The sequence below is a fragment of the Heterocephalus glaber genome, unplaced genomic scaffold (genome assembly GCF_053883595.1).
Source record: "Heterocephalus glaber isolate CG9 unplaced genomic scaffold, H.glaber_assembly_v1.0 deba00000122, whole genome shotgun sequence".
NCBI lineage: Eukaryota > Metazoa > Chordata > Mammalia > Rodentia > Bathyergidae > Heterocephalus > Heterocephalus glaber.
Genome location: NW_028258138.1, coordinates 15,606,549 through 15,620,278, shown reverse-complemented (window position 1 = coordinate 15,620,278; position 13,730 = coordinate 15,606,549).

The window sequence follows — 13,730 nt, the reverse complement described above, 5'->3', positions numbered from 1 at the left end:
AATCACATTCATAAACTCAATACTTATAAAGGTTATAAAATATTGCATTTAAAATTGTTCTGAGGCCATATTTTAAGTTTGGTTGGAACCTACATTTCATTTCTCCATAAAATAATAATTGATAACTGACATAACTGCTACATATAAGATATACTTGAAAATGCCTGTGTTAAAGAAATAGAAGACATCTACAATCATGTTTTGGCTAAAATTAAATTCTTGGTTATAATTTTTTAGAGGAAAGAATAAGTTCATTTGAATTCTTAATTAATATGATGGTTGTTCTATCTATGATTGACATTAAAACAGCAGAAATTTGAATTAGTAAGAACTAGAATATTAGGATCACTTGAATAAAATATAATTCAATGATGCCATATATATAAGACATTGCTTTAATTATATCAATAGCAGAACTCCTATAAATATCATTGAATAACATTTTGATTCTTACTGATGGCATGCTAGAGGTTGCATGCAAAACTTTAAATTCCTCTGTTAATTTCCTTTCCCTAAAGATTTAAGGCATAAGAAATGTAATATAGTATACATTTACTGAAATGCCTTGAAAATTCAAAATGGATAATATGCAGTTCAACTATTAAAGTGCATTTTATGTACATACTCATTCTCAAAATCAACAGAAATATATAGAATAATTTTTCCATCTGATAAGTATATTCTTTATTTACAGCATATCTATTCTTTATCTTATCTGTCAATTCTTCATAACCATTCTATATACTGTCCTTCACACCTTGCCCTGTTTGGGGGAAAAAAGCACGTCTGCTAGACTTATAGTCTAATTTTATAGGATATGTTAGGTAGTATGGTAGAGACAAAGAGCACCTCGTGTCATCTTTTATAGACCAATATAAAGAAAGAACTGCACATGTTACAGCCAGCTCAGTGATCTTGGCAAACATATTTGTCCTATCTTGCCTGAGTTACTTTGATTGTAAAATGAAGATTTTTAAACTAGGTCTCCAATATCCTCTCTGCAACATAAAATTTTTATTTTTTTCCATTAAGTTTATTGGAACATTTTAGGTATAAAATACAGTTACATTCATCATTGGGATCTTGTACCTTTACATGACGGACCTTGGTTCTTATTTTTTTCCCAATTTCCCTGCCCTCCCTTCAGCTCCTCCACCCTTCCCTATTTACAAAGACTTTCTTTCCATTTTTTTACTTTCCTCATATTTTTTCTTTTCCCTTCTTTCCTTTCTCCTACCCCTCCAACTTCTCCTACTCCTTTAGACCTTTTCTTCATATTACACAATATTAATTATACATTTTTTAAATTTACAATATCAAGATTTAGAGGACATTACCAGAGATTTTACAGAATTTAAAAAGATATAGAAAGCATATTACAAAATCTTTTTTGAAATAAATTTGACAACTTCTATGAAGTACCTTGGAAGACAAATTAATGAAATTGACTCTGGAAGAAATATAAAATTTGAATAGCACCTATTAAAGAAAATATATTCCTATCTTAAAAACCTAGCTATGACAACAGGCTCATATACATTTTAACTGATGAATTATATCAAACATTTAAAGCAGAAAAAAGAAGGAACACGTCTCCCCTCATTTAGGAAGTAAACATTGTGCTAATCCTAAAACTGGATAAAGATAATAGAAGAAAAAAGGATGAACATAGATAGGAATTTGTTTAACAAAACAAACTATTAGAAGTCAGATCTGGCAGTATGTAGAAAGTGGTTTTGTTATAGGGATGGCAGTGTTGGTTCAGCATTGGAAGATCCACCCCCAAAAGTCATCATTTTAACAGAGGAAAGGAAAAAGCCATATGATCCTGTCACTAGTTGGAGAAAAAGTATTGGACTAAATTCTACAGCTGTTCATGGTAAAAGCTATCAGGAGACTAGAAGTAGAACAGAACCTTATCAACAGATCAAAGACATGTACTTCATACTTCCATCAAAAATGCGTTATATGGATGGAAAAGATACAATGCTTTCTCCTAAGGTGGGGAACAAGGGCAGATATGCTTACTCTTCATCTGTCCATTAAACTTTGAAACACAGGCCCAAACTAAAATAGTCTGGTGATAAAAGGAAACAAATAGCATAGAATTGACAAGGTAGAAGTAAAATCTTTATAAGTAGATGAAATGATCATCTATAGAGAAAATACTAAGAAATCTCTAGGAGCCCCTAGAACTTGTATTTGAATTTAGTAGGATTAGAAAACACAAGGTATATAGGTCTATGTATACTTGCTATAAATGAAGAATTGGATATTGAAATTTAAAAATTATGTAGGAGTACAAAGGACCTGGAAAAGTAAAAAGAAAAAAAATAAGTGTTGGAAGACATTTATTACCTAATTTTAAGACTTCCTCTAAAGCTACAGTAATCAAGGCAATGTTGGCATAAGCAAAGACATATAGATCAATGGAGTAAAACAAAGAATGTAAAAATAGAATCACACATATATGGTTCACTGATTTTTGAAAGACTATTTAACATTAACATTTTATAGAACACAGCAACTGCTAGATTGATATCTCATGGTCCTTTAGTATTTTAAAGAAATTTTTCTTTTCCTGGTCACTAATTGCAAGCTTATCTTCTATATCTGAAATTCTGTCCTCACATTGGCTCATTCTGGTGTGTAAACTTTCAGTAGAGTTTTTAATCTCCTGGAAATCTGTTTGCATATGTTTTATGGATTCCATTTGTTTCCTATGTTGGGATTCCATCATGTCCTTCAGTGCCTCTATTTTTTTAATCTGTCTCCACTCTAGATTTATTCATCATGTCTTGCACTATGGGCATAATCTCTGCTGTTATCTGAGAAATTATTTCTGATTTCATTTTTTCCAGATCCTCTTGTTGCCAGTTCAGGGAGTCCAGGTGATTGAGTATTTCCATCTCGCTTTCCCTTTGAGGTTGTCTTAGGTGATCTGAAAGTCTGGTTTTGAGACTTGTTTATGTGTCTTCTCATTTCAACAGATGCAGCCTGCTGTTCCTTTGTTGAGGCAACTTTTTGCTCACCCAGTGGTCTTCAATTCTCAGCTGCCTTTTCTCTGCTGCTCACCAGTACATTAATTCCTGGGTTCAGAAAGGTGGGCTTCTGGCTGGGGCCTGTTCACACTTGGGGTGGTATCTAGGTGTGCCTCTCACTAGGGGCCCTATGTAGCTGTTGTCTGGGAGGGCCTTTGGCTGGAGCTGTGCACCCCAGTTCCTGTTGTGTGAGCAAGCTTTTGGCTAGGGTCTCGTGTACTTACTGATGGTATTGGGCTGAACCTCTGGCTGTTGCTTGTGTGTCTGTGCAGCTCTCTTCCAGTGGGTCCTTGGCTTGGGCCAGTGTGCCCAACCTCTGGGGTCAGGGTGGAGCCCTGGCTGGGATTTCCTTTTAGCTACACTGCTCTGGTCCACACTGATGTTCCTCCAACTAAGGTGGCCTGGTGTGCCTTTATGGCAGAGATTTTCTTCACTTTTCTGGTGGGCTTTAATTTTCATCAAGGAGCCTCAGTGAGGCGCTCTTTCTGTTTTTCACTTGTGCTCTCTCTTCTGGAGCTCAGAACAATGTCCTTTATGGCCCCTGCAACTCTTCAGTGTGAATCCAGGTAATGGTTCAGCACAGCCATGGGAAGGGGGGGTGCTGGTGCCCATGCAGCTCACCTCCTTGTCCCTGGAGGGGGGACTCTGCTCCCTGAACACTGTGGCAGTCAACATAAAATTTTATGATGCAAGCATCAATCAAAATTAATATTTATTATCAAAACAATGACTGCAGAAGCAAAGCATTAATTTGAATGTTCTGCTAATGATTGTAAGCTAAAAAGTAGCATAAACAAGCATCATGCACTTTGAGAGTGCATCTGATAACAGTCACCTTTGCAAATGGTTTTGCTATTTAGATTATGCTATTTACTTTGCCAATTCTCTCATGCTGGAACTCCATTTATACACCCAATCTAGCACATCCAATAACAGAAAAATGTTGTTCAGTTGTTGAACTACCCAATCCCCACATAAATTTTTGCCAAAGTAGCATTTTTAAAAGTGATTGACCCACCCTCATTGATTTCTTTTTCAAGTATTTCCTTCATTGGGCCCATATACAGCAACCAGCCAGTGGAAACTTTTGCAAAACTCTTGGCATTCTCTACCAACCTAATAGCAGATGGATATTTCCCCACTACAGATGAAACAAATGTTTCTCTTTGGATAAGTTTTCCTATTAAACAAACTTTAGCCATTGAAATCTATGTTTAGATTTGAACTGTTGGGACATCACCAAGTTAAATAGATGGTTGCTGAAATGTCTCATTTTATTTTGCTGATTCAGAAACATGTTAATTATTCTGTGAATTTAATAACAATCATCAAGTATTATTTTAAAATAATTACTTTGTCAAAAGGTGGTACTTCTAATGTTTGATAGTTTTGGCTTGTAAAGTAGACTTCAATCTTATGAAAATTACTTAGGCTATCTGCATTTCTTTTTCTTGAAAATGAATGAATCTTTTCAACTTTTTGGTGACAGTCACAACTACAGTGTGCTGAAATCTGTCCAAAGAGAGCTCCAAGACCAGCAAAATGCATAACAATTGCTTAATGGAGAAGCAAAAGAAAAAATGATTTTTTAAGAGTTCATACCTGAGTTTATTTTGGGCAATTTGTTCCTTTTTGACCTCAGTTTCCTGTATGTAAAATGATGAGTTTCCATTAGATGATTTCCAAAATTTCTCTAGCTCTATATTTTTAAGACACCATAACCCCATTTTTCAAGCCTCACTAAGTTGCTTTTCTGCAGAAGTAATTGTTTGCAAATATTAGTGCCAATAAATATCAGCATTGGGAAACAGCTAATAAGCTAAATGTTTTTGATGGTGCAAGCAGAGATTGATATAAATGAAAGCAGTTAGGTTCTCATTAAATAAAACTGATTTTAAGCCATCCTTTCTATTACCTAAACATAAAGTTGGAATTCTCACCCAAGTCCAATGTATTATGTCTGCTCTCTTTCCCACTCTCTATTATTTATCACCCATCATGTTCTGCAGATTCAAAGAGAGTGAGTTGAAATACACAACCACTTTAGGGGAGTCATATTTTTTCTTCTCTAAGCCCTGTATCCACCCTCCTCAGATGCCCCACACATGACTAGAAGGCAATGCTCTTAGAGTCTGATGTGGTTACAAGATAAGAATAAAATGACTCATGACTAGTATCACTCTTTTAGTTTCACCATATCAAACCCTGATATTCTTTTATTAATGTTTCATTAAGTAACAATATTTCCTGTCTCATAAAAGTAACATAAGTTAATTAAAACAAGACTTTGACTTTACACAACAAAGGAATAAATTTGCCAGTCTCTCTTGCTCTATGATCCAGTTATGGACAATGAGAATATAAGGCAAGCTTACTGGAGAATTTTTGGGCCAACTTAAGCTTTCCTATTAAAGGTAATCATAATAAATAATACCACCACTTCTACCTTTTCTTCATTTTGATGCTTAGAGTTGGACCACCATTTCCTATCATAAAGAAAAACCAAGACGAATACTAACATACCCAAGAACTGATGGCATTGAATGGTTGGACCAAATCTTAGGCAATAATTAATATCCAGATGCCTTGTCATATGAGAGAAAATCAAAGTGTTTGTGGTAGTTGTCACGCTATGCTGACTGGATCTCCTCTTTAAAATTGATTTATTTATTCTATAAGTTCCTAAGAAGATCTTTTGTGAGCTCCATCTCTTAGCTATAAAGCCCTCCTGCAGAATTCCACCAGCTAAAGAAAACTTCCTCACCCAAAGTTATTTCCTCTTTCTAGGAAAACTAGCATCCACTGACTGGCTGATGTGAAAGTACAAAAACTAGAGTGTCTCTTCTCAAAAACACTAACTTTGAAGAACGATCTGAATCTGCAGGGCTTCTAACAACCTTGACAAAGTCCTTTTTATAAACAAAACAAAACAAAACTCAGCCTAACTCTCCCTCTACCCAGAGTACTGCTTCTGTTGCTTCTCCTAAAGTGATGTATCTAAGAACACTTCCAATGAAAACTTGGGAGCGTAGTTTGTCTCAAATGAACTTGTGGCAGAAATCAGCTTATGATATTGTTTAATCCATTGTTTGATTTTCTGATACAGTAGTTTGCTTTATCTATGGACCATACATTGCAACACTCCCATTGGATTTGTCAAACCACCTAGTGTATTGAACCCTGTAATTTAATGCCTTTCTATATTAATTAAGGGTTTGACCACTGTGGATGTAACTTTCATGGCCAGAGGTATGACAACAGAACTAGCAAAAACTTCTTTCTCCTTCACAATTTCTTGAGTAAAAGATTCATTCTTAACCACAAATCTTAGCAACTTCATCATACCATTTGTTCCCTTTTCTTGTTAAATCAAAATTTTTCCTTTTTTTACTTAAAATAACTTTATGTCTTCTCTTTGGCATATCTGAATTGCCAGCATTACTTCACTTGCACTTTGAGTCTATTATTATTTAAAATAAGGGTTATTTCAACAAAGAACTTGAACAGCACCATAGCTTATCTGATAAAGGCACCAGCTATCAAGTGATTAACAAACAGATGGCATATGGAGCCTGGATGTACAGGGCAGTGATAATTCACATCCTAAGTGTGAGGGAACAGGATGATACAAGGTTCATTACACAACTCAGAAAAGTATACAATTTAAAACTTGGATTGATTATTTCTTGAATTTGCCACTTAACCTTTTTGGATCATAGTTGAATGTGAGTAAGAGTTTGAAACTACAGAAAGTGAAAACATGGGTGAAGTGGAGTATTGTTTTTATGGCCAAAATCATTCCTAAATTATATGTGAATATATGGGTGATGTGCTTTTCAAATAGAAACCACTGCTAATAGCAACTCCAAATAATGAAAAGATGGTATAGTCTGATGAGTGCTAGGTTCAAATCTAGCCTTTATGCCTTACCAGTAGGATGAGTTTAAGGGAAATATTTTTTTTCTTGGTACCAGGGATGGAACTAAGGACATTGGACTTGTGAGGTAGCCATGGTGCCACTGAGCTAAATCCCAGGCCCTTTAAGGGAAATATTTGAAGTGCCCTTTGTAAGTTGCATTTTTGTCAAATGCTAAATGAATAAAGAATACTTACCTTCCTTATTATTTTATTATTTTTGGTGACTAATAAAAAGACATGTCAAATATCCAGCACATATAATAATTCGTTGATATTTTTCTGAGGATTCAGCAAAGTAACTCATGAATAACATCTAATATATATGTTCTCCATTCTATAAATAGTACTTATCACTAGTATATTGTTTAGAATAATTTTTCCTGAAATAACAAAAGTACCAAATTATATTCCCATTTTGAGCATCTGAAAGTCTGTTTTGTATAAAACAATCACTTTGTACATGCTACGTTTCCCATTTCACTTTTATTTTAAAATAAGTACATGAGATCCCCAAGATTCCCAAGGGGATTTTCGGAAAAGGCAAGAGAGAAAAGCTCTGCGGATCTAGAAAGTGGAGGTGGTGAGCATTCAGACTTGCATCTGGGCATCCACAGAGGAGGTTTTCGGAGCACAACTCTGCTGTGATGGATTCACAGTGGGCTTGAGCCAGGATCCAGGAAAGCTTCAGAGAATAGGGCATACATGCGGCTTCCATTTAAAAGGATGAGGAATTGAGACCTTTCTAGAGTGACTTCTGCCTCAAGTTTGATAAACACTTGTTCTCTTGTGTATGATTTTTTTCTTGGCAGACATTGCTTACAACATGCATGCCATCTTCTCGATCTGTAGCTTTTGGGCACTTAGTGTGTGCTCAGGAATTATTTACTAACCTTGAAGCAACTCATCAATTTGTTTTACTTACCATCATGTTGCTCCTTTAAAACAAAGAATTAGTGGTTTTTCTTGCTAGTCAGAAGTATTACATAGTCATAAAATCCAAAATCATCCTTCATTTTTTTCATTAAGAAGTAAAATATTTGGCCTGGGTAAGTTTAACAATAGAAGGCTTCCACAAGAAATAATCCAATCAATACTCCACCTTACCCACGTTTTCACTTTCTGTAGTTTCAAACACTTATCCACATTCAACTGTAATATAACTTTTTTTATAACCAAAAAGGTCAAGTGGTAAATTCAAGAAATAATCAAACCATTCAATCTCCAGCTCTACAAACAAACAACAAATTAGCCACTTTTATGAGAGTCATCCCTCAGGAAAAGTAATGTAAGCAGTGCTATAGACCAAAAGCTGACAAAGAAGGAAAAATGGTGCTCCATCACATCAGTTGAAACACACTCAGTTGAAAGGCAAATTGCTTGTAAAACAAAGGAACTTTTTTTTTCTGAGTGTTTGTGGTCCAATAAGGAAGGTAATAATTAAAGTCGAGTGCGGTTGGCATCAGTCAGGGAGCATATTAGACCCATTCCATTGAGATCTGGACACACAAAAGTAGGATACACAGGAAAGTATAGCAAGATTCAATTTCTGCTTCAAGTCATAGGTCTTTGGGGAGCAGCTATTACTGGGCAGATTGCTACTATAGTTTGGCCCCAGCTCTATCTCTAGAATAGGTGTTGAAAATTGGCAACTCGTGGCCTGAACCTAGCCCATGATATGTTTTCTTTGGCTTATCTACTGTTTTATAAGATGTTACTAATATTTGAAACCTGGAAATTTCACATAAAAATCCATATTTCTGGCTTCTGCTGAAAAAAAATTGAAGGCCTGGCAGGAGTGGGCTGAATCCTCATATGACAACAGTTAGCTGGGTCTATAGAAATGCTTTCCAGCCAACAAAGAATTTTCTCTTCTCTTTACCACAGGCCTCACCACCACTCCACTCTTGCATACTCTCTGTGCCTCAGCCTGAGTATCAGTTGCCATTTAGGACCACACTCACCCTGTACTTTTGCAATATTTCTCTGTAGAAGACAATAGCTTTTTTAGAATCACAGAGAAATTCAGGCTGAAAAAAGAGCAAAAACTTTCTGATTCCATTGAATAATAATACACATTTAATCATATTTAATTCATATCTACTCAGACCTAAATCAGGGAGAAATCCTCATCTCTGTTTGATCTCTTCTGATGGTATGTTATTTCATGAAAAGAGTCTCTTTCTAACCACATTATATTGATCTTGAAATAGGACTTGACTCAGAGTAGGTGGTCAACCAGTTGGGGTATAGGTGAATTGATGAATAAATGGATGGATAGGACATGTCTCCAGACTTCATACTTGACCTTACCTTGCTCTTTTTTTGCAATCAGAAGCAAAAGATGACACTGATGATATGCTTATCAAATTTATAAACACATTTGGGGGCAGAACATCCAAGCTAGGTTCAGCATCCATGTCTTGAGTGTTATCCATATTAGAGGTTTAATTTATAGCTTCAGTCCACACCACAGACTGAGAAAAAGACAACATTACATAAAAGGGACACATTATGTTATAAAGGGAACATCTTTTCAGAAGTGTGGGAAAAGTTCAACAGGAGTTATTAGTGTTCTGTAACTACCAAAAAAAACCCTAAATTATTTTAAGGAATTAATTGAAATATAGAATTCTCATCACTCTACCCCCTGAACCTGTCAGGTCTTTTCTAGTTTTATGTCCATTTCTTAGTGTCACAAATGAGTATGTGCATGCACTACATGTGGATATACTGTAAGTACTGGGTGCGTACATATGTGCATTGTGTGTGGTAGTGTTTCTGTGTATTAGTAACATGTATATCTATAATGTGTGTGCATAGTGAGTACAGTGGGGGGTGTGTATGTACATTATGTGATGATGTGTGTGTGTGTGTATGTGCATGTGCTGTGAACCTGTATGTGTGTGGTGTGCATGGTAGGTATACTGTGTGCATTGGGGATTGTATTTGTGTTGTGTGCAGTAGTGTGTATGTGTGTAGTGTGTGCATTTTTGTGAGAGAGTGAAGGCAAGAGTAGTGGAGACAAGAAGAAAGTCAAGACCATACCATATGAAGAATGACTGCATACACTAGAACATACTATATTGTAAATATGATATAAAAGTAATACATATATTCAATTTAAAGGGTTGATTGGGTCTAGGGTAATAACTTCTGATTCCTGAGCCTTCTGGGCCACTGTACCACCACCTCCAGCACTGAGGAGCAGAGCTGCCCCAAGCACTGAGGAGGAGCCTTCCAGGCTAACAAACAACCACAACCCAGAAGTGACGCGATGAGCTGAGTGGGCCAGCAACACACCCCCACACCCATTGAAATGAGAAGACACATAAACAAATATCAAAACCAGACTTCCAAATCACCTAAAGCAACCACAAAAGGAAATGAAATGGAGCAATCTGATAATCAGTGACCTGCACTCCCTGAACTGGCAACAAAGGAGGATCTGGAAAAAATGAAAATAGAAATAAAATTCTCAGATAACAGCAGAGATTGTAGCCCATAGTGAAAAACTTAATTAATAAATCTACAGTGGACATAGATTTATAAAAAGGAGGAGCTGAGGAACATGAGGAATCCCAACATAGGAAACAAATGGAATCCATAAAAAAGATGCAAATAGATTTCCAAGAGTTTAAAAACTACACTGAAAGTTTACTTAGCAGAATGAACCAATATGAGGGCAGGATTTCAGATACAGAAGATTGTAATTAGTGATCAGAAAAAGAAAAATTTCTTTAAAATTGTAAGTGACCACAAGAAATCAATCCAGCAGCTGCTAGACAATGTGAAGAAGAGTAACATAAGACTGATCGGAATCAATTAACAAACAGGAGAAAGTGCAGATGACATAAAAAATCTGCTCACAAAAGTGATGGCAGAAAACTTCCCAAGCAGGGGAAAAGAACTTCACATACAGATAAGGGAGGCATATAGGACTCCAAGTAGCCTTGATTAAAAAGAAAATCTACACATAGGGATATAATAGTTGATTCCAGAAACCAAACAGAAGAACAAAATTCTACAAGCAGTTAGAGAAAAGAAAAAATCACATACAAAGTAAAGAGCAACAGAATCACAGTGCAAATCCTCAAAGTAAGAAGAGTTTGGAGCAAAGTGTTTTAAGCTGTAAGGGAAAACAGCCTCCAATCCAGATTGATGTACCTTGCAAAACTATATTTCAAATTTGATGGAGAAATAAGATACTTTCATGACAAACAGCACCTTAGGAATTTCATGAATACCAAACCAGCATTCCAAAGAATTTTAGACAATATCCTAGGAAAAAATGATGAGGATCACAACCCCAGGAAGTCCAGCAGAATGAACCCACCAGGCGCGACAAGAAATTAAACGCACAGGGGGAGAATCCAACAAAAAGAAAAAGTCGTGAAAATGATAAGTCAATACATATCAGTTATAACCATCAATGTTAATGGTCTCAATTCACCAATCCAAAGAAATAGGCAGAATGGGTCAAGAAACAAGATCCAACCATATGCTGCAAAGAAGAAATACACTTAATTCAAAAAGAAACTTATACACTGAAAGTTACAGGGTGGAAAATAATACTCCATGCAACAGGAACCTGAAAAAAATCAGGAGTACCTATCCTCTTCCAGATCAAGTGGATTTTAAACCAACACCAATTAAGAGAAACAAAGAAGGACACTACATACTTGTAAAGGGAAAATTCCAAGAGGAAGAGATGACAACCATAAATACACATGCACCAAACACTAGGGCACCCAACTATTTAAAACAAATACTAATGGACATGAAAAATCCAATAAGCACTAATACAATAGTAGTGGGGGACTTTAATACCCCATTGTCACAAATAGATAGATCAACTAGACAGAAAATAAGCAACCAAATGCTAGAACTCAATCAGACTCTTCAACAAAAAACTTAACAGATGTTTACAGAGTGTTCCACCCCACAAAATCAGAATACACATTCTTTTCAGTGACACATAGATTGTTCTCCAAAATAGACCAGATACTCCCTCATAGAACATGTTTAAGTAAGTACAAAGAAATTGAAGTTATTCCCCATATGTTATCAGACCACAGTGTGATGAAATTGGAGATCAATAGCAAAAGAAACTGGAAAAATTTCATAAACACATGGAAATTGAACAACAAACTTCTGAATAACCAATGGGTCACAGAGCAAATTAAAGAAGAAATCAGATAGTAACTACAACTAAATGACAATGACAATACAACATATAGTAATCTATGGGACACAATGTAAGCAGTCTTATGAGAGAAATTCATAGCAATGAATACTCATATTAGGAAAACAGAGCAAGCCCAATTAAACAACCTGATGCTGAACCTCAAGCTTCTAGAAAAAGAAGAGCAGGACAAACCCAAAGCTCATACAAGGGTTGAAATTATAAAGATCAGAGCAGACATCACTGCAATGGAGACTAAGAGAATGATACAAAAAATCAATAAAGCCAAGAGTTGGCTCTTTGAGGGGCCAGGGATTTATCTCAGTGGTTCCACCGCCTGCCTTGCAAGTGCAAGGACCAGAGTTTGATCCCCAGTACCAAAAAAAAAAGAGCTGTCTCTTTGAAAGAATAAACAAAACTGACAAACCCTTAGCCAACCTTATCAGAAAAAGGAAAGAAAAGGCCCAAATCTATGCACTTAGGAATGAAAAGGGTGAAATTACAATGGACCCAGAAGAAATCCAGAGTATCATCAATACCTACTTTGAGAACCTATATGCCAATAAGATGGAAAACACAGAAGAAATGGACAGATTACTAGATAAGTATGTATTACCAAAGTTGAATGAAGAAGACATAAAAATTTCAAACAACCCTATATCAGTCAGTGAAATTGAAAGTGTAATTAAAAACTTGCCAACTAAGAAAAGCCCAGGTCCTGATGGCTTCACTGCTGAATTCTACAAGACATTTAGAGATGAATTATTGCCACTGCCGTTTAAACTCTTCAATGAAATTGAAAGGGAAGCAATACTCCCAAATTATTTCCTGGAAGCAAGTATCACCTTGACCCCCAAAGCAGAGAAAGACCTCACTGAAAAAAAGAATTATAGGCCAATGTCACTAATGAACATAGATGCAAAAGTCCTTAATAGGATACTGGCAAATAGAATGCAGAAGACTATCAAAGGATCATACACCCTTACCAAGTGGGATTCATCCCAGGGATGCAGGGATGGTTCAACATATGCAAAGCAATAAATGTAGTACACTATGTAAATAGACACAAGGACAAAAACCATACCATCATCTCAATAGATGCAGAAAAAGTATTCAAGAAAATCCAACATGCATTCATGATAAAAACCCTACAAAAAATTGGAATAGACTGTCTCTATCTCAATCTGATAAAAGCCATCTATGAAAAACCAACAGCCAATATCATACTAAATGGTTAAAAACTGAAATCCTTCACACAAAATCAGTAGCAAGACAAGGGTATCCACTATCACATCTCCTGTTCAGTACAAATTTGGAAACATTAGCCACAGCAATTAGACAAGAGAAAGAAATAAAAGGAATAAAGACAGAACATGAAGAAATGGAATTATCCTTATTTGAAGATGACATGATACTCTATATAGAAGTCCCCAAGAACTCTACAAAAAGTCTTCTAGACTTAATATCCAAATTCAGTAAAGTACCTGGATAAAAGATCAACACACAAAAAACAATAGCTTTCCTCTACATGAACAGCAGAGTCATGGAGAGAGAAATACGGCAAAACATTCCTTTTACAATAGCATGCT